Source organism: Rattus rattus, chromosome 9, assembly GCF_011064425.1.
Source record: "Rattus rattus isolate New Zealand chromosome 9, Rrattus_CSIRO_v1, whole genome shotgun sequence".
NCBI classification, from domain to species: domain Eukaryota; kingdom Metazoa; phylum Chordata; class Mammalia; order Rodentia; family Muridae; genus Rattus; species Rattus rattus.
This window is the reverse complement of record NC_046162.1, coordinates 78,328,210-78,349,130: the sequence shown is the minus strand read 5'-3', so window position 1 is coordinate 78,349,130 and position 20,921 is coordinate 78,328,210. Positions and strand designations below refer to the sequence as shown.

General features: G+C 41.9%; 1 pseudogene; it reads left to right on the top strand.

The window, feature by feature from the left end:
- Window positions 1–831: 831 nt before the first annotated feature.
- LOC116908705 lies at window positions 832–1,579 on the top strand (annotated as a pseudogene).
- Window positions 1,580–20,921: the final 19,342 nt, after the last annotated feature.

Sequence of the window (20,921 nt, the reverse complement as noted above, 5' to 3'; positions counted from 1 at the left end):
GGTTCTGTCTGCTTGTATGGTGTATTAGGGTTCCCGATACCATAGAACTGGGGTGGCAGTAAGTTATGAGCTGCCTGTTGGTGCTAAGAATTGAACCCAGGGTTTTTGGAAAAGCAGCCAGTGCTATTAACCACTGAGCCATCTCTCTAGCCCATGATGTATTTTTTTTTTTAAAGCTTATTTTCCTTCTCTACTTTAGGCTTCAGAAGGAAGTAGCTTTTGTTGTTGACATTGTTCTTTGGTTTTTAGAGTTAGGATAGTTATATAAAACTTAGGATCCAAACTCTGTGGATCTCTGATTTCCAAGCAGCACAAATTGAGACTAATGGTTCCTTAAAAAAATCTATGGGCTAGAAGGCTGTAATGTGTTACCATGGGACAGTAAAATGCAAACTATCTTTTTTTTCGGAGCTGGGGACCGAACCCAGGGCCTTGCACTTGCTAGGCAAGCGCTCTACCACTGAGCCAAATTCCCAACCCCAAATGCAAACTATCTTTGACAAGCCTTGGTTTGACTTGTTATATTTGACTTTAGAATGGAGTGGGGGCAGAATTATATTCATTCAAAAGAAAACACAGTTCCAGGTTCTAACAGGTTCTTTAGGTTCTGTCTCATGATGATGGCAAGAGGTAGCAACTTGAAGTCAGCCAGGCCACCATAGCAACATTGGATGCTTAGATACTCCGGGCACTGTGTTCAATTCATCACAAGAACTGTGTAACACTTCCTTGTAAAACTGTTTTGTCTTAAATGATAATTTAGCTAATGTAAATTTCAAACACACATTGGAACCCAGCAGGTCGCGGATGGCTGCTCCCACGGTTGTCATCATGCCACAAGATGAATATATTGAATTGCACCGCAAACGATATGGATATCGTTTGGACTGCAGTGAGAAAAAGAGAAAGAAAGAAGGTCGGGAGGTCCATGAACATTCAAAGAAAAATTGGCTTGAAAGCTAAGCTCTATCGTAAACAGCGCCACGCCAAGAAAATACAAATGAAGAAGACTATTAAGGTGCATGAGACGAGAAACACCAAGCAGAAGGATGGTGAGAAGACTCCACAGGGAGCAGTCCCTGCCTACCTGCTGGACAGAGAAGGGCAGGGGAGAGCAAAAGTACTGTCCAACATGGTTAAGCAGAAAAGAAAAGGTGGGAAAATGCAAGGTCCCTCTACACAAAGTTCGTGCCCAAGGAGAAACAGAAGAATTGAAAATTATTCAAACAGGGAAAAGAAAAAAGAAGGCATGGAAGAGAATAATCATACAAAAGTCTGCTTTGTTGGTGATGGTTTTTACAAGAAAACCACCTAAATAGGAACGGTTCATTAGGCCAATGGGTTTATGTTTCAAAAAATGCCCATGTTACACACCCTGAGCTGAAAGCTACCTTTTGCCTGCCTATACTTGGTGTGAAAAAGAATCCATCCTCCCCATTATTACAACCCTGGGTGTGGTCACCAAAGGGACAGTCATTGAAGTGAAGGTGAGAGAGCTGGGCCTTGGGACACAGAGGCAAGGTGATTTGGGGAAAGTGTGCCCAAGTTGCCAACAATCCTGAAAATGATGGGTGTATAAATGCGGTCTTGCTGGTTTGACAGTGACGTCTTACAAGTCATTCCACTCACTACCGAAGACTACACACTTTTGGGAAAACACCATCGCTGGGATCCTTCTGAGCTACCAGCAACCTTACCTCATGTGCAGTCATCAGGAAGTATTTATCAAAAGGAAAATAAACACTGCCCAATTTTAAAAAAAGAAAGGTCAGCCTATAATACATTTTATAATTTAGATATATTTAGGTAATATGATTAATTTGGGAATTTTCCCTTATAATAGTTTCATCTTATGACAGATCTGTCAAGACATAACCACATCCTAAGTTGAGGAGTCTCTGTGTTATTTTGTGAAGGAATGGCGATGTGTCACTAATAGAGTCTAGGAAATCATGCTTCTGTGTGTGGAATACACAGACTCATTTTCATTCTAGAAGGTTAACCTCATTCTCTTGTTTTTCTCCATCTTCATTAACTTGAGTATTTCTTATTTACATTTCAATTGTTATTCCCTTTCCCGGTTTCCAGGCCAACATCCCTCTAACCTCCCCCTCCCCTTCTCTATGGGTGTTCCCCTCCCCATCCTCCCCCCATTACTACCCTTTCCCCAACAATCCCATTCACTGGGGGTTCAGTCTTGGCAGGACCAAGGGCTTCCCCTTCCACTGGTGCTCTTGCTAGGCTATTCATTGCTACCTATGCAGTTGGAGCCCAGGGTCAGTCCATGTATGGTCTTTGGGTAGTGGCTTAGTCCCTGGAAGCTCTGGTTGCTTGGCATTGTTGTTCATATGGGGTCTCAAGCCCCTTCAAGCTCTTTCAGTCCTTTCTCTGATTCTTTCAACGTGGGTCCTGTTCTCATTTCAGTGGTTTGCTGCTGGCATTCGCCTATGTATTTGCTGTATTCTGGTTGTGTCTCTCAGGAGAGATCTACATCCGGTTCCTGTCAGCCTGCACTTCTTTGTTTAATCCATCTTATCTAGTTTGGTGGCTGTATATGTATGGGCCACATGTGGGGCAGGCTCTGAATGGGTGTTCCTTCTGCCTCTGTTCTAAACTTTGCCTCCCTATTCTCTCCCAAGGGTATTCTTGTTCCCCTTTTAAAGAAGGAGTGAGGCATCCCCATTTTGGTCATCCTTCTTGAGTTTCATGTGTTCTGTGCATCTAGGGTAATTCGAGCATTTAGGCTAATAGCCACTTATCAATGAGTGCATACCATGTGTGTTTTTCTGTAATTGGGTTACCTCACTCAGGATGATATTTTCCAGTTGCATCCATTTGCCTATGAATTTCATAAAGTCATTGTTTTTGGTAGATGAGTAATATCCCATTGTGTAGATGTACCACATTTTCTGATCCATTCCTCTGTTGAAGGGCATCTGGTTTCTTTCCAGCTTCTGACTATTATAAATAAGGCTGCTATGAACATAGTGGAGCATGTGTCTTTGTTATACATTGGAACATCTTTTGGACATATGCTCAGGAGTATTATAGCTATATATGCTCATATATCAGTCTACGGCCTCTGTCCTGGGTAAGACAGCTTCCTGGTGCTTTATGCATGGAGGCAATGAAACAAAATACACCGTGGCACTGAGCCTCTTAATACAACCTTCACTTTCTGTTACTTCATTTGATGCCATGAAATGGTGGGATTAACCCCCCAGTTTTCGTCTTGGCTCTGTTTCTAATTTGACGTCAAGGATTTCTTCTTAAGTGGCTATAAAACCAAGGCGTAGTACCCACACAAAACATTTTGAGGGGCACAGGAAGTTTTGAAAATGACCTTTGGTCCCGGTTGCCTTCGCCAATTCCTCAGGAATCAATTTAATCACAAAGGGGATGTTTACAAGACAATCTACAGCGTACATGCCTGTGCACATGCCGGTCTCGGAGGTTGTTTTTCTAGGTTAGAGCTGAAAGGAGGTCAAGTACCTTGTGCGTGTTCCTGTTGTTTTGTGTTTACTCTGGATCCTTGCAAAGTCTTTTCCAAGGGATCAGCAAGATTCCTAGACAGAGAAGACTCTGTGCCTGTATTTCTTTTTTTAAACGAGAACATTGAAAAGCTTTTGCTTGAAGAATTTTATATACTTGAACTAAACGAGGCCCCAAATAGCAGCTTAGTACAGCTTCAGTTGAATGAGGAGACGGCATTTCAAGGGTAGAGAGTTGCCAGGTAAATTTTCAGCATCAGAGCAAGGATAATCCAACATGCTGTAGGATACTGTAACTGAGATCTGAAACAGGCAGAATCATTAAAATCCTGAGGAGATGACAGTGGGTGACTTGGGAAGATCACAGTGTCCATAAAGCTCTTCATCACGTGGGGATAAACGTGGTTCTTGGGCAACTTAGACTAATAAATACACAGTTCTCTGCTTACAGGAAGTAAACAGTATTTTTGGAGATGGGTGAAAAATATCACAGTACAGCATCTTATATCTTCATAGCACTAAGGAGCTGTCGGAAACCCTCTATCAAATTTGGAAAAAGCTTTGATTTTTCAAAATTAAGGATCATCTGAGACACACAGCGAGTTCTTTTATAGCATATGTTTGTACTTGGAAATCACTTCAGTGAACGGAAAATATGTGTGAGCATCTCTGGTACCTATGTGAACTTGCCGGGGAATGTGAACACCCTGTAGATGCCATGCGCAACTCTACCTGTGAGAAACCCTAGGCAGGAAAAGATACCAATGAACTGATTTACTATACAGAAACCACTCATAGGGAGATGTTAAGTGTCTACACGTAGCTCCCTTCAGTGTGTAGGCCATGAGGTTTCCTATGCCTGTTGGAGCAATGTTTAATCGAATTGTAGGATACATTTCCTTCTACTGGTTCCAAGAGTTTACAAGCTGCAAGATTTCTTCCGGTGCCCATTTCTACAAATTATTTCCAGTCCATGTTATATTCTCTTATTGGTTCATTATTGGACATGTGTAAAACTCCATAGCCCTTTTGGTTGGGTGCCATTTTAAATGTCAACACTAATAATGCTTTTCAGTGTTTTGTCCCTAACTATATATTTTTTAAGTGTTTTCTCTCTCTCTCCTCTCTCTCTCTCTCCTCTCTCTCTCTCTCTCTCTCTCTCTCTCTCTCTCTCTGTGTGTGTGTGTGTGTGTGTGTGTGTGTGTGTGTGTGCGCACGTGTGCATATGAATGTATGTATGTATGATGTATGTATGTATGTATGGTTCATTATGTATGTTTAAGCAAATTCATCCATGTGTATGCATCAAAACCAAAAAAAGCCCATCCAACGCCCTCTTTTACTGCTTTCTGCCTTGGATCTGTTACTCAGATTCTCTGGATTAAACCTTAGTGTTTGCCTCCTGGCTAGACTAACTTGCCAGTGAGTGTCAGGATCCACACATCTCTGCCCTTTCTGTGTTAGCATTACAGCTACAGTTGGTTTTGCCTACCTGGGTTGTTGGGGATTCAAACCCAGGTCTCGATGTTAGCTTAGCAAGCAGTCTTATCCCCTGAGCCCTCTCTTCAGCCTCTCTCCGTAGGTTCTGATTTGAACGGTGAGTAGTTTGGTGAGTTTTAAGAGCAACAATGCTGTGTTCTAGCAGAGCTGGGCAGAGGAGGGTAACTGTAAGCAGAGCATGCTATGGGAGGCCTTAAGTATTAACCTCCAAGGGCTTTGAGCCTGGGCTGTTTCCAGTGTACTAGGATGTCTTTATCACTCACACTAGGTAGCAAGGGAATCTGTTGGTGTTACCTTATCTCCCTTTATGATTTGTCCTCTGGTAGCCTCCTTCCTAATCCTCCTAGCCTTTACCTAGTATGAACTTAACCAGTTGGCAACATCGCACACTCTGTGATGGGTTTTCCAAAGACCAAAATGTACCTTTTTTTTCCCTTGCCTTTTCAAAGAGAGCCACACAGGAAGGAAAACAAGAAATTCAACTTTTAAGCTGGTCTATTCACGGCCTTCGCTAAGTCCTGGCAGAATTTCACGGTTTTCATTACGATTCATCTCATTGATTTCCTGACGGAATGAACTGGCCTTTTCATTGAGGCCATCGGGAAGTGAAGCTGGGTCACTCGAGTCATTGAGTTTCTTGCTATCTGATGAGTGAGGGATGGACTAGTTTTCAGTGTGTGTTTGGAAACCCCTGTGCGTTCTTTCATTAAATTCCATTTTGTGAAATTTGAATCAGGGGGAAGGAGAGGGTTGTTAGAACAATGTCTGTCTTTTTTGTTCTGGGAGCTCAAAAAGCGTAATGGATGGCCTCAAGAATCAGAGTTTAGGATTTACAGTGCTGTTTTTCACTTTCCACAGGACCCAATCTCTTCACCCCCTCAATCAATGTCGTACTCAGCTTCTCAGTTGGAGTACACACATGGTCAAGTTCACCTACATAACAGCCTTTGCCCAACCCCTGTTCTGGAATGGTCAACTCAGATAAGAGAAACATGAGGTTGTTTAAACTTATTCCAAATTCCCTGCTAGAATGAAATAGTAATGTCCACTTCTGACTTCTAGATTGCTGCATTGGCTGGAAGACATAATAACCCCATTGTTTTCATTTATTTTAAATGTGCTATTAGGAGAATCTGTATTTTATACTTATTGAAAAAATATACAATATTTTAAGTTTTTTAGATAAATCTAAATGATCTTTGGAGATAATAATTAAAATCTATACCACAGATAGAACTTTTCGCAAGCTCTATTTGTTTTATTTTTAATTTTAAAGAAGGGAAAATGACTGTGGGTTGGGATCTGTATTTGTGACTTGACCTGATGCTGGTGCCATCAGTTTGACGTTTTGTTTAGAGTCCTAAATATTCATATAATGGCTTACATGTAAATGACACAAAAATATTGAAATTAACTTGCCCACTTTGTTTTTAAGCGCTCTGAGAGCACACTTTTGGCAGAGACTTTAATATTCTAATGTAACTTAAAACTGCATACATTGTACGTCTATTGCTTACTCAACCTACAATTTATTCAATACCAGTAGTCCTGTGTGTGTCTGTGAAAAAGATGGAGGGGGGGAGAGAGAGAGAGAGACAGAGAGAGAGACAGAGATGGAGAGACAGAGAGAGAAAGAGAGAGACAGAGAGACAGAGACACAGACACAGAGAGAGATACAGAGATGGAGAGACAGAGAGACAGAGAGACAGAGAAAGAAAGAGAGAGAGACAGAGATACAGACACAGACACAGAGAGAGGAGAGACAGAGAAAGAGAGAGAGAGAGAGACAGAGAGAGAGAGACAGAGACAGAGACAGAGACAGAGACAGAGACAGAGAGACAGAGAGAGAACACCCTAGGTCAAACTGCTTTGAAGATACCTTTTTCAGGATTTAGCAGTCTGGATTTGACCACACACAACGGAGTCCTGGAAATCATGGATACAGAGTAAACTTCTGGACAAGCCGTATGTCGTACTTTAAACTTTGGATTGCTTATTACTGTGTGCTTCATGTAAATCAAAACACACAGTTCAAGCTCACAATGAGTTGCTTCCTAAACTGGACTGTATACAAGAGAGTGAAACAACTGGCCATTATAAATAGAGAAATAAAATCCATCAGTTTGTTGGGGGCGATAAAAGGGAGGGGAGAAAAAAAGGAAACAATCTTAAAATAGCTCTACACAGATCTACAATGAAATGCAAGAATTCTGAGCTTGCAAATTTTCAGAGGAAATTCCTTGGCTTGAGCCTGGCTAGAGATCTATGGTTTCTGCAATGTGATGTGTATTGATAACCTGCAGAGACAGAGATGAGAGTAATAGATGTGTAACACTATATATCTATTATTCTGAAGAAAGAATAACTGAAGTCTGTCTGAAGTGGGAGCTCAGTGGGTAAAGTATTTGTTGTGCTAACGTGGAGACCTCAGTGTGGATTCCATGAACACACACACAAACACACACACAAACACACACACACACACAGACACACACACACACAAACACACACACACATTTACATTTTTCTTAGCATAGTAATGTATATCTGTAACTACAACACTGGTTGGGAATGGGGAATGGGGGATGGGGGGATGGGGGATGGGGAATGGGGGTCAAGGTCATGCTTGTCCCAGGTGTTTCCTGAATCCACAAAGGTAAGCTCTAAGTTCAGTCAGAGACCCTGTCTTATAATATGAGATAGAAAATGACTGAAAAAGATGCACATTTAATTTTTGGCTTCCATGTACACATGGACTACACAAATTTATTGTGTCTCCCTTGAATATATACAAGCTTGGAACACACACAGACACACACACACCTCATACACACACACACACACACACACACACACACACACAATTATAGAGCTATATGGGTGAGACTACAAAGAAACAATCAGTGTTCTATTGATTTTCTACCTTAATCAAGCCCTGTGACCTGCAGGAAATATTATCCTCAAGGGCATGAATAGTTAATTCAGCAAGACAAGAAAGGACAACCTAATTACTCGTTACTTTAATATACATATATCATAAACATAGATTTACTGAGCACACATTCTGCATTAGGCACTATCCTAATTTTTGAGCGTGTGTGGACACAATCTTTGTTCCTCATTAATAAATTATTTACAAAGATAACAGAGATTATCCAAGCCTCCCAGTTTCCATTTTGGAAAACATAGATCCTCAGACATACAATGTCTTGACAGAGAGCACACCTCTCTTCACTCCTCTTCCCTAATGGAAATTCTACTTTCTAATGTTTCCTGAGAATTTGCTCTCCCTGTACCTGATTGTTTCCATGGAGAGGACACTACTGAGGTATTTTTCATGAAGAAGTGAAAGATCTTTAGAACAATTCATCCCATATATTCAAATAACAAAACCCCATAGTTATTTTTGACTTCCTATTCGTGTCCTGCCGCTAAATATCGTGAAACCTTTTTGTTTCCTTTGCTTTTACCTACTTTTTTTTTTAACCCTCTAACTTTAGCGCCCTCCTTGACTGTGAGGTAATGAGATACAAAGAGCTGGTATAAAGAAAGGGTTGGGGAAGGGAGCTGAGAGGAAATAGAGTAAGGCAGTCAAGCTGTGAAGTGATGTTTGAGCAGTGACTTATAGCAGGAGTCAAGGTTGTGGTTCTTGTTACCATCAGGGGACAGTTTGATCTGTGATCTGATGGACTGGCTGTGTGAACGCTGTCTTTACAAAAGGAGGAAAAAAAATATTCCATTTGCATAAGCCCAGGCATCTCAGTGCAGCTGTACTCCCCTTGGAGATTCCAAGGTTCTCATGTTCTCCCTCCTCCAAATGCAAACAGAAACCCGGTCAGCTTCTCATCAGTGCAGGAGTTAAAGGGCACGTGACTCTGCTAGACAAAACAAGAAGACTTACAGACTCACTGGAAACGTCTAGGTTTTGAAAAGTACCTGATGTGGAAAAAAATTGAAAGAGACAGGAATGGAAAATTCCTTTGCCGGCTTCCTGTTCTCCCTCCTGCTAAAGCAGGATTAGTTACCAGCTGTCAAAAGAAATATCATTTCTGATTCTTATTTTGGGGAAAGGAAAGCACTAGAAAAAAAATCTTGGAAGGGGAGTGAGTCGACATGGTCTTGCCTTTTTTTCTTTTTTTACAGTTCATTCTCGAAGTTTGAAACAGCAGCAGAAGGTTCTAAATTAGGAAACAAAGCGTGCCACCTCTGTACGAGAAAGTGAAGATAAAGGAGGTGATGTCAGCCATTTTCTTTCCTTCAAATGGTACCTAATGAAAATCGTAATAATGTCAGGGACTCAGGACCTGAAGTGGTAATCAGAATTCATCTCTCACAGAAATGAAGACAGGGAGAATACATACAAAATCGTCTCCAAGATAAGGAAGGCATTTATTGAGACTAGGACTGATGAATGCTCAGACCTAAATAGAACAGGGACATCACTGCCTTCAAGGCCTGGCGAGTGTCACAGAAGAGGATACAGAAAGATTAAAAGAGGCATAGGTGGAGAGGGGGAGGGGAATGGTGTGAACCGGTCTTCTCCATGCGGTACGTCCCTGGCACGCACAGGCAAGATTTAGAGCTACCTGCAAAAGACATGCACTCACACACAAAAGAAACCTGCAAGCTGCAGGAGAACACGTGGGGAGGAACGGAAGAGGGGTCAAAGAGGCAACGAGGGAGACTATGGTCAGAATACCATAAATATGAATAAAACCAAAAGTAAAACTTGAGAGCAGTGAGTGGGGTTGGAGAAACGGCTCCGTGATTAAAAGTGAGCGTTGGTTATGTAGAGGAACTGGAGTTTGCTTTCCCGGTACCCAAGTCCCAAACACCTCTAACTGAGGATCGGATACCCTAGTCTGGTTCCCACCGAAAGCTGCACTTCCTTACGTGTATACACCCCCCACACAGACATTCACATGAGAAATAGTGAAGAAAGAGTATTTGCCTTTAAAAACCGAGGTCATCTTTGTCACAATAGTCATATAAATACATAGGTAATTTTAACATCCAGCAGATATTTTAGATATTTTCATTTTAATCTCCTGGGAAAAGGTAACTTGTCTTACACTGAGTTCATTATGGTTTAGGTATAAGAGGCTCCCCAACGCGTTAATGCTTGAACACTTGATCCCTAGGCGATGGTACTTTCTGGAGGATGAAGAACCTTGAAGGAAATAGTCTACAGGTTGAAGCGCTTTGAGGGCTGCATGCCAGCTCTGATTGCACGGGGCTTTGTTTTGCTTTGTGGCTCACCCGGATATGGAGAGGCAAACAATCCTAGCCCGATGCTTATACCGCCATGCGCACTGATGCCGCCATGGGCACTGATGCCCTCGTGCTTTTCCCGAGGACAGACTCTACTCCTTTGAACTGTGATGCGAAATAAGTTACTTTGTCAGATATTCGGTCATAGAGACGAGAAAAGAGGCAAATGAAGCATAACTCAGCCTCTCAGACACTTCTAATAATGTAGGGATGTCATGACCTTGGTTCGGCCACAGATGAAGTACTATGTTTCATCTCAGCGGAAGTGCCGACAGAGTAGATTGTTCTCTGATGAGGAAAATATAAAATGGGTCTTTTGTTTTCTTTTTTCTTTCTTTTTCTTTTAATGGATTTTTTTTATTTACATTTCAAATGTTATTCCCTTTCCAGGTTTCCGGGACATAAGCCCCCTATCCCATCCCCCTCCCCTTCTTCTATAAGGGTGTTCCCTCCCCCACCCATCCCCCCACATTCCCTTAAACTGGGGGTCCAACCTTGGCAGGATTAAGGGCTTCTCCTTCTTTTAGTGCCCAGCAAGGCCATCCTCTGCTACATGTGCAGCTGGAACTATGGGGTCAGTCCATGTATAGTCTTTGGGTAGTGGTTTAGTCCCTGGAAGCTCTGGTTGGTTGGCATTGTTGTTCTTATGGGGGTGCAAGCCCCTTCAGTTCTTTCAGTCCTTTCTCTGATTCCTCCAACAGGGATCGCGTTCTCAGTTCAGTGGTTTGCTGCTAGCATTCGCCTCTGTATTTGACATGCTCTGGCTGTGTCTCTCAAGAGACATCTATATCCAGTTCTTGTCAGCATGCACTTCTTAGCTTCATCAATCTTACCTAGTTTTGGTGGCCGTAAATATTTGGGCCACGTGTGGGGCAGGCTCTGAATGACTGTTCCTTCAGTCTCTGCTCCAAACTTTGCCTCCATATCCCCTCCTATGAATATTTTTGTTCCCCCTTTTAAGAAGGAATGAAGCATCTGCACTTGGGTCATCCTTCTTGAACTTCATGTGGTCTGTGGATTGTATCTTGGGTAATTCAAGCTTTTGGGCTAATATCCACTTATCAATGAGTGCATACCATGTGTGTTTTTCTGTGATTGGGTTACCTCACTCAGGATGATATTTTCCAGTCCCATCCATTTGCCTATGAATTTCATGAAGTCATTGGTTTTAATAGCTAAGTAGTACTCCACTGTGTAGATGTACCACATTTTCTGTATCCATTCCTCTGTTAAAGACATCTGGGTTCTTTCCAGCTTCTGGCTATTATAAATAAGGCTGCTATGAACGTAGTGGAGCATGTGTCTTTGTTGTATGTTGGAGCATCTTTTGGGTATATGCCCAAGAGAGGTATAGCTGGGTCCTCAGATAGTGCAGTGTCCAATTTTCTGAGGAACCTCCAGACTGATTTCCCGAGTGGTTATACAAGCTTGCAATCCCACCAACAATGCAGGAGTGTTCCTCTTTCTCCACATCCTTGCCAGCATCTGTTGTCACCTCAGTTTTTTTTTTATCTTAGCCATTCTGACTGGTGCGAGGTGGACTCTTGGGAGTCTTTTGTTTTCTTGTCCCTCTGGCTCTTGCTTACTGCATTTTAGAGGGTTTGGGGCACAATCAAATGCTGACTGTCATGTGGAAAGGAGACAGGAAGAATTTCACCAGCCAGGATGACTGTGGAGGCAGCCTAGGCACTGTGCACTCAGTGTGATACTGGGTGAACATCTGTGCAGTGAGAGGGGCTGAGGCTCGAAGAAAGACTCACTAGTTGATATTTACGACGAACAAGCAAGCACTTGTCAATCAAGAGTATATCTAGAGGGGCAGTCACCCTGGTTCCTGTGACTGTGACATACATGTGATAGAAATCAGTTAAAGAGAGAAATGGTTTGGGCTCATATGTGGGAGGTCCCAGTGTGTGCGATGTCAGTGTCTTCATGGTTTAGCAGCTGTGAAGAGGGGAAGAGCATGATGGGAGGTCTTGGTGGAACAAAGCTGTTCGCTCCTGGCAACCAGGAAGCAAACACAAAAAGAACCATGTGGGTGCCCCACCTTCCCTTTATAGTCACGATCCCAGTAACTTAGCCCAACTTGCTTCCCAAGAATCCCTGTCTTGAGGGTTCCACTATGGATAACCACACAGGAACACACGACTTTCGACAGATATTTCAAAAACCATCACCCATAACAGTAGGACCCTGTGATACAGAAAGGTAGGGCATTTGCATTCAACCAGAGGAAGAAATTAATTAACCAGAGAACTGTAGCTTTGCTTTTGGAGTACAAGGACGTAGGTGCTGTGGCTACATCAAAGGTTGGTAAACGTTTTCGTTTGCAAAGGATATTTTAGGAGTTAAGATCACACAGTCTCCACGAATCCCTGCAAGCTCCTGAATCATGACCATGGAGCGTAAAAGTTATCCATCAGGGTTGTGCTCCAATAAGCTTTGTTTATGGACAGCGAGATTGAAATTTTATATCATTTCCACATACCCCAGGATGTTCTTCATATAATTTTTTTCTTTATGGTCATTTGAAAAGTAAGAACTGTTCTTAGCTCACAGCTACTAGCAACATTGGGGCAGGTAATTGCTAGTGTCAGGGATTGGAGAACAATGTCAGAGCTCTACATTGTAAGAGATCTCTCTTTCTCTCTGCTCTCTCTCCATCTCTGTCTCTCTTTCTCTTTACTCTCTCTGTCTCACTCTACTCTCTCTGTCTCTGTCTGTCTCTTTCTCTGTCTCTCTCTCTATCCCTGTCTCTGTCTCTGTCTCTCTCTATCCCTGTCTCTGTCTCTGTCTGTCTCTGTCTGTCTCTGTCTGTCTCTGTCTGTCTCTGTCTGTCTCTGTCTCTCTCTGTCTCTCTCTGTCTCTCTCTCTCTCTCTCTCTCTCTGTGTGTGTGTGTGTGTGTGTGTGTATGCGTTTCTATGGGTGTGTGTTTGCTGGTGTATGTATGTGGGTGTGTGTATGCACATGTTCAAAAGAGTGTAGAAGTCAGAGTTGATGTCTTTTTTACTTTTTATTATTTTGAGCCGAGCTCTTCACTTTGGCTAGGCTGCCAGGCCAATGAGCTCTGCAGGCTTCCAGGTCACCACCATGCCCAGCTTTGACCTGAGTGTTCAGGATCCGAACTCAATCCTCAGGGAAGGCATTTTACTGACCCTATTACCTCCCCAGCCTCTAAAGTCCCTGTGAATGGTACAACCTTCTCTCATGATGCCACCAAAGCTCCACCAAGAAATGACTACAGAAAGAAAATCTTTTCTCAATGGCAGCCTATACATTCAAATTGCAAGTACGTTTACCATTTTGCAGTGTAATAAATCCTAAAGAAGGCCCTTTGCTTCCATTTACGTGTTCCTCCTTCTGTTTCTGGGAGATCTCAGAGGTTGAAGTCCAGTTAAACTCATGTTCAGGGGCTGTGAATGGAAGGAGTAGGGCAGGACATCACAAAAAACGATTTAAATATCATTTGGCTTTACCGTATGATTTTGAACTTCCTGGTCAGCTAGGGAACATCCGACATTCCCAGGATCTACTTCAAATGAAGCAATGACATCACAGGCGTACTGGCTGGTTTTGTGTCAACTTGACACAAGCTGGAGTTATCACAGAGGAAGGAGCCTCCCGTCAGGAAATGCCTCCATGACACCCAGCTGTAAGGCATTTTCTCAATTAGTGATCAATGGGGAGGGCCCAGCCCATTGTGGGCGGTGCCGTCCCTGGGCTGGTGGTCTTGGGTTCTATAAGAGAGCAAGCTGAGCAAGCCAGGGGAAGCAAGCCAGTAAGTAACATCCCTCCATGGCCTCTGCATCGGCTCCTGCCTCCTGACCTGCTTGAGTTCCAGTCCTGACTTCCTTTGGTGATGAACAGCAATGTGGAAGTGTGAGCTGAGTAAACCCTTTCCTCCCCAACTTGCTTCTTGATCATGATGTTTTGTTCAGGAATAGAAACCCTGACTAAGACAACAGGTCATGGGGTGACTGTTGGGATCAAGAAGCTATCAACGCCTATCTTCCCTCCTGTCCTGCTTTTCTAGATGCTGTGATACCGTGTCCTTCATCCTCTCATCCCAATCCAAGCCCAGACACACTCAGCTTCCCTGAAATAAGTGAATTACTGTCTTCACACTTGCTTCAAGGTCCCTCAAGGGCTTCGAAGGTGACTTGTAAATAAAGAAAGGTCAGAGCATCTGGGAGAAGGCAGTGAAACCCCCCAGGGCCTAGAAGGTTCTGGTGTGGAGGGAAGGGTTTGCCAGGTATAACCTGTAACATATAACAGGTGAGGAATGCTGGGAGAACCTGGAAGCCAGCTTGACTTTAATATATTAAGTAGGCACTGTAGTCATTTGTTCTGGGGTTTGAGACTTAACAGCTTGGTCACTATATAAACAGGAGGACTTGAGCTTGAATCCCCAGACCCTCTGTGAAGCAGAAAAAACAAACAAACAAACAAACAAACCAACAAACAAAAAAACAAGACAACAGCAAACTGGTATTATCAATCCCAAATTACTAGGTAATCCTACTTCCACTCTGAGGTGGCAATAGGTGAGGTGTTCCCTGTGGCTTGCCAGAGGTGAGTTCTAGGCTAGTGAGGGAAACTTTCTCAAGGCTGAGAATAATAGAAAAGGTTCACAGAACCTGAGGAACCACATCCAAGGTTACTCTCTGACATTCATACACATGCACACACACATTTTTATGCCACAAGAACATTCATATAGACAGGTACGTACATGAGCCCAAACTCAAAGTCTGAGGCAGCATAAAGAAGGAAACTCCACTTTTGATCAGTGTAAGGAATAATAACCACTAGACGATGAGGCCAGACTAATTTCCTCCACATTACAAATGAAAGTTGTGGCTTCGGTTATATTGAGATGAAGGTCCACAGGAACCCAAGTCTAGTTTTTTAAACTGCTTTGCAGAGAAAGCAAGCTTCGGGCACACCGTTTGCCAGACATTGATGTGTAGGTGAAAAGTTCTGTCTTTTGGAAGGGTGAGATTCTTCTGAGGTATTGTGTTACAGTTTGCCTAGCAGTTGTTTATATTAGAACGTCAAGACCTTAAGCTAGCTTAGAGTCTGGCACAATGTTTGTCTACCTGAGGGAGGTGTTGCTGCCGCTGTTGGTCACTGCCCCTCCCCCACTTTTACAAATGAGGATGTTTGAGATAAAAATTGAGATTAAAAATAAAAGCATCAGAAACTCCCCAGAGGGGCTGACGACACCCATGTTCAATTTCCCCCAAGCACTGGAGCCTTTGAAAATAGAATTGAAAACCAAAGAGCAACCAGGCTGCAAAAAGGGGTGGAAATCTAGAAAATGTCCCCAAAGTTTCGAGTGTGAACCAAGCTTTAGGGTTCCTTTACACTCTCTGCCTGTTCTTGCCCCTTGGAGCAAAATAAAGTCAAATTCCCAGCTAGAAAAAGAGCCCCATTGACCTCTCCTGAAAACAGCTCTCCTGGGGCAAGGAGAACTTCAGAAGCTTGGGGGGTGATTTCTTTAGTTCCTCATGGCTGCCTTTCATACTCCTCTAGCATTTTAATCCACGTGTTCCCTTTTGAGGCTGTGTTTTGTCTTCTAGAGAGCCGCACTGACGGTATGGGTCCTTCAACATTTTATTTACCTTCTAGGACACAGGTCCATGAACAGTAACTGGCTATCAGAAATTGTTTTCAGGTCCTGGACTCCAATCTGAGCTCTAATTACCCATCTCGCTGTTCGGGATCCTGCAAAGAAGCAGTCCCCAGCCCCAATCCACTGTCTTCCATCTTATCAGGGCTAGTCTACTGCATTGCCCAGGATGAACTACATTTGATTTAAGTGGCGTAGTGGAATGAACACTTGGGTATCTCTAGTTGTCTTGTCCTAACTGTCCATTGGCATGCAATCCCAGCCCTCACTTGCTGAACTATGGGCAAACAGTTCTTCTGAAAAGGGTTCTGTTGTATGGCACTTGTTGTATGTTGTAAAGCCATAAGACAGACAGGAGCGTTTCTGTAGGTCATTTCTCAGTAAACCTGTCAACATCTGAGTCCTCTACTGGCATGGTTGAGCATACTTCTGGCCCAAGAGCTCTTCCTCCTCCTCTGTATCCCTGACTTAAAAAAAAAAATAAAATAAACTTGTCAGGGTACACTTGAGTGACCTTCAGAGAAAGAGAACCAGTGAGGTCATTGCCGTCTCAGCTGACCGGTTATTGCTTGCCTTAGAAGATGCCAGCGGCTGCTGATGTAGATTCCAGGGTGGAACCCGAGGAGCAAACGGGTGTCAATGGTTAACCTGGGTTCTTGATATGGGAGACTTTTCTTTCCTTTATTATTAACTAAAGAACATTCTTAACCATCGCAAGCGGAGAGCAAGCAGCTCAGACCTCCCTGTGGAAGAGTCTGAATGAAGGTAAGCATTCCTTTACAATTTGTTTTTATACAATCTTTGCTACATTGATGGTTTACACAGACTGATTTTTTCCCCGGTGGGGATGGGTCTTTAAGGCTCCATGACCATCTAGTACAAATGTTTAGGCTGAATTAAATGCAATTAAAGTGATTTAATAAGGGTATGTCATATTCCTGCATTTCTTTTGAGGCTTTAGGTAAAAGCAGTCTCACGCCGGCATTTATAGAGTCTGTGAAACAGGTCTCATCTATCATTATACAGGTGGCTATTTAAAGTCACTTACCATGTTGATCCCACCTGGGGTAGTCTGATATTCCTTTCAAGATCAGAGTATTGGAACCTAAATGTAAATATGCATATTTATCAGTGTGTTTGCCTCAAAATTATATATTTTATACCATCCAAAAAGCTTTAAGAATTTTTTTCTTCTAAGTATTTAGAATGAGACAAGAGGAAATAAAACATCTATTTCTCCAGACTTGTCTTAACATGATTTCGTACCAGGAACTTACACCTTCATTCCTGTAAAGCACTAGCTCTCAATCTGAGGGTTGTGACCTTTTGGGGGAATTGCATATCAGATATCCTGCACATTGGATATTTACATTACAATTCAGCACAATATAAGGAACCATATTAAAGGGGCATAGGACTAGGACGTTTGAGAATTGCTGCTTAAAGTTGAGTCTGTTTGTTAACTGTCTGTGAAAAATCTTAGAAATTTTACTTTTTAAAAATTTATTCAGAAAATTGTGGACATCATGGTCTATCCTCTGACTTCCAGGAGTTCAAACATATAAAATTGAATTGGTGTTCGTAGGTTTATGTGGCCACCAAGAAGGACATTTCTATAACGTAGTTGATGTTTGCTGAGTGGATTATATCCCTGTGAGGTATATGTTAGAAGAGTGAATGTCCCAGGAGCTGGAGTAGGACATTTTAATCTTTTCCTTTACCACTCAGTGAGAGCCAGGACTTTAAAAAGAAAATAATATATTTGTGTACTCTTGCTAGTTACAATGGGAAATGTAAACCACATACTCTCTGTGCACAATTTTAACCCTCCCAAAATAAAAATGAAAATAAAATAATATGAGGTGTTTGAATTGCAGCTGATTTGTAGCACATATGTGAGGGTATTCTGAATTTAAGCCAAAAAAGGAAGGCTAAAAGTAAACAAGACTCAGAGTTCAATTCAAGTTAGGAGAGAACAGTGGAGGAGCTGAGAGGCTTGAGAAAGAAAGAGAGGGGGTGGGAGGGAGAGAGAGGGAGAAGGAGAGGGAGAGGGAGAGGGAGAGGGAGGGAGAGGGAGAGGGAGAGGGAGGGAGAGGGAGAGGGAGGGAGAGGGAGACACACACAGAGATACATAGAGAAAGAGACACACAGAGATACAGAGAAAAAGAGAAGCAGACAGAGAGAGAGAGAGACAGAGACAGAGACAGAGACAGAGACACAGAGACAGAGAAAGAGGGAAAGAACTAACTTGATAAGTATCTGATGGACATCATCTTATATATGAACAGGGGAATTGTGATAAACCCAAGACTTCTGTCTCATACAAAAATGCTTACATGGTGTGCAAGCCTTAAATCTCAGCAGTCAGGAGGCAGAGGCTGGCGAGTTCTATAAATTCAAAGCCAGCCTGGTTTATATTGCCAGTTCATGGCAAGCCAGGACTACATAGAGAGACACTGTGTCCAAAAGGCAAGCAAATAGACAAACAAAACCAAATCAGGACAAAGTTCAACATTTGAAAGCATAAAACATCTCAGTATATAAAATATAAAAAATATATTTTATAAAAATATAAAAATATATAAAAGGTGCTCAGTATGCTGTTCTGATGCATTAGTTAATTCATTAATTTTGTGTGTATAAGTGCTTTCCCTGAATAAATAAAGATGCAAAAATATATTAAAATAAATAAAATACATGTCTATGCACATGCGTATGCTTGGGACCTACTAGTTGTAGAGGGCATTGGATCCCCTGGAACTGGAGTTACAGACGGTTGTTAGTGACCTTAAGGATGTTGGGAACCAAACCTGGGTGTTCTGTGAGAGCAACAATTGCTCTTAATTGACGAACCATCTTTCCAGAACTGTTGATGTATTTGTCGAATTAGTGATTTGACTCAGGCAAGAAGTTTTCAAGGTCATTGGGAATTTTTTCTTTCTTTCTCACACAATGCGTACATATGTTAATGGTGAGGACTTGACTTCAAAATGAATTAAGATATAATTAAGAGTAAACAAAATGGTTGCTTTGGCAAAGTAAGGATGGGCACACAAAGGTCAAATACAGTATACATGTGGTAGTCAAATAATCTGTGCAATTTCTTGGTTTGGTTTGTAAAACCTACCACTTGGAAAGTGTTCAGCTTTTGCCCAACGTGAGACACTTGAGTATCCTATGGTGATTTCTAGCACTAGGGTAAGTGACTACAAGCCTAGCTTTAAAAATTTGGTAACTAATTTGGTTATTCCCCTCACCGTATGGACTACAAATATGCTCAGGGAAAGGTGGGGATGAAAAACTTGGGGTGCTTACTGTGTTCCTGGTGCTGAAGCGCTCTGGTCAGAGACGTCTTAGAGAGGACCTGCTCTGTTATATCCATCCAATGCATGAAGCTTGAGTTTTCTACTCAGGATGGACCAGTTGCTTAACCTCTTTACCTCTCTAAGATGCAAACTGATTGCTGACTGAATTTTGGCATGCCTATGCCTCCTCACCCCTCCCTTCTGACTCATTCTCAACCAAAGGAAGAGGGTTGACTAAAGAGAACAAGGAAGGTATCACCAAGGTCTCTGACATTGGTTATTGTGTTCTGATGTGTCTGGTAATTCAACTGGACCACTAATTCATTCTCTCTCCTCTCTCTCTCTCTCTCTCTCTCTCTCTCTCTCTCTCTCTCTCTCTCTCTCTCTCTCTCCCTCTCCCACCCCCTCTCAGCTTAGCAGTGACTTTTCTCCACACATAAATGTTTTTAACAATTGATTTAGTGCCTACTACTTAGGAAGTCCCATCACTTCCCATGTCTAAAGCCTTAGGTTTCAAGACTTGTTCCTAATTTCTTTCAGTTTTTTTTTTTTACCATACCCTTAATTTTAACTCCTAATGATGAAAATAACTTTTCTAATAATATCATAGGTTGTGTATTTTTCTCCACTACTACAATTTTTGTGAGAGGGAAGGTGATTGTTTTTTACTTCTTCCTTGACAGTTTCATGCATGGATAGGATATAGTTTGATCTTATCTGTTCAATTTACTGCCACGCTGCCACGACTTTTCTTTTCTTCATTTCTTCTTGGTTTTTCAATGCAGGGTTTCTCTGTGTAACCCTGTCTGTCCTTTATTCTCTTTGTAGACCAGGGAGGCCTTGAACTCATAGAGGTCCACCTGCATCTGCCTCTACTTCCTGAGTGCTGGAATTAAAGGCGTGTGTCACCAAACCCAGTGCTACCACATCTTTTAAGGAAAATAATACTTTTATTATTATGCCTTTGAAGAAATAAACACTAAAATTCTAGGATTTTAAAACATTTACCACAGTCTCAAGTTCTTGTTCAAAATAAACATTAAAATTGATACAATGGGTTACGGGGTTATTTCCCTGGGCTTGGCTGATACAGTACTTAATAGTACATTTTACCCCCAACAATTTATTTGCATATTGAACTTCTGTACAGACTCAACAGCCTCAAGGTATGAAAGGCTGAATGAAATATTGCCTATTAAAATTAAGCCATTGCCTTGATGAATGTATGGTTAATGAAGGAGAAATATATGTCATAGAGAAATAATTCCATGTCTGCAACAGATATTTATTACTTCCCTATTCTGTGATAAACGTTTATCAATTATAACAATATACTAACAAATAAAAAGAGATAGACAATCCCTGTCTTGCTGAACCTCAAATTTTAGTAGGGTTTTAAAAACCTCTCGGTGAGAAAAGTATACAATTAAATAATTATATAGTTATTTTAATTAATATGAATAATGTAATAATAAATAACACTTTCAATAGTGATAAGTAGTATGAAAGAAAACCGGATAAGAGTGGGGATCATATGGAAAAGACAAAGAACCGAGAATAATTTATTATCCTCTAATGATGTGTAATAAATGATTTTGAAACAGTGGTTAAGAAGAACAAGCATTTTTCTATCCCATGATATTTGTGAGTCAGGAGGTTTGGCTTCTGCAGAACTTCTGGGTCATGCCCAGTGTTTTTTTTGTACTAAAGGCAAGATGACT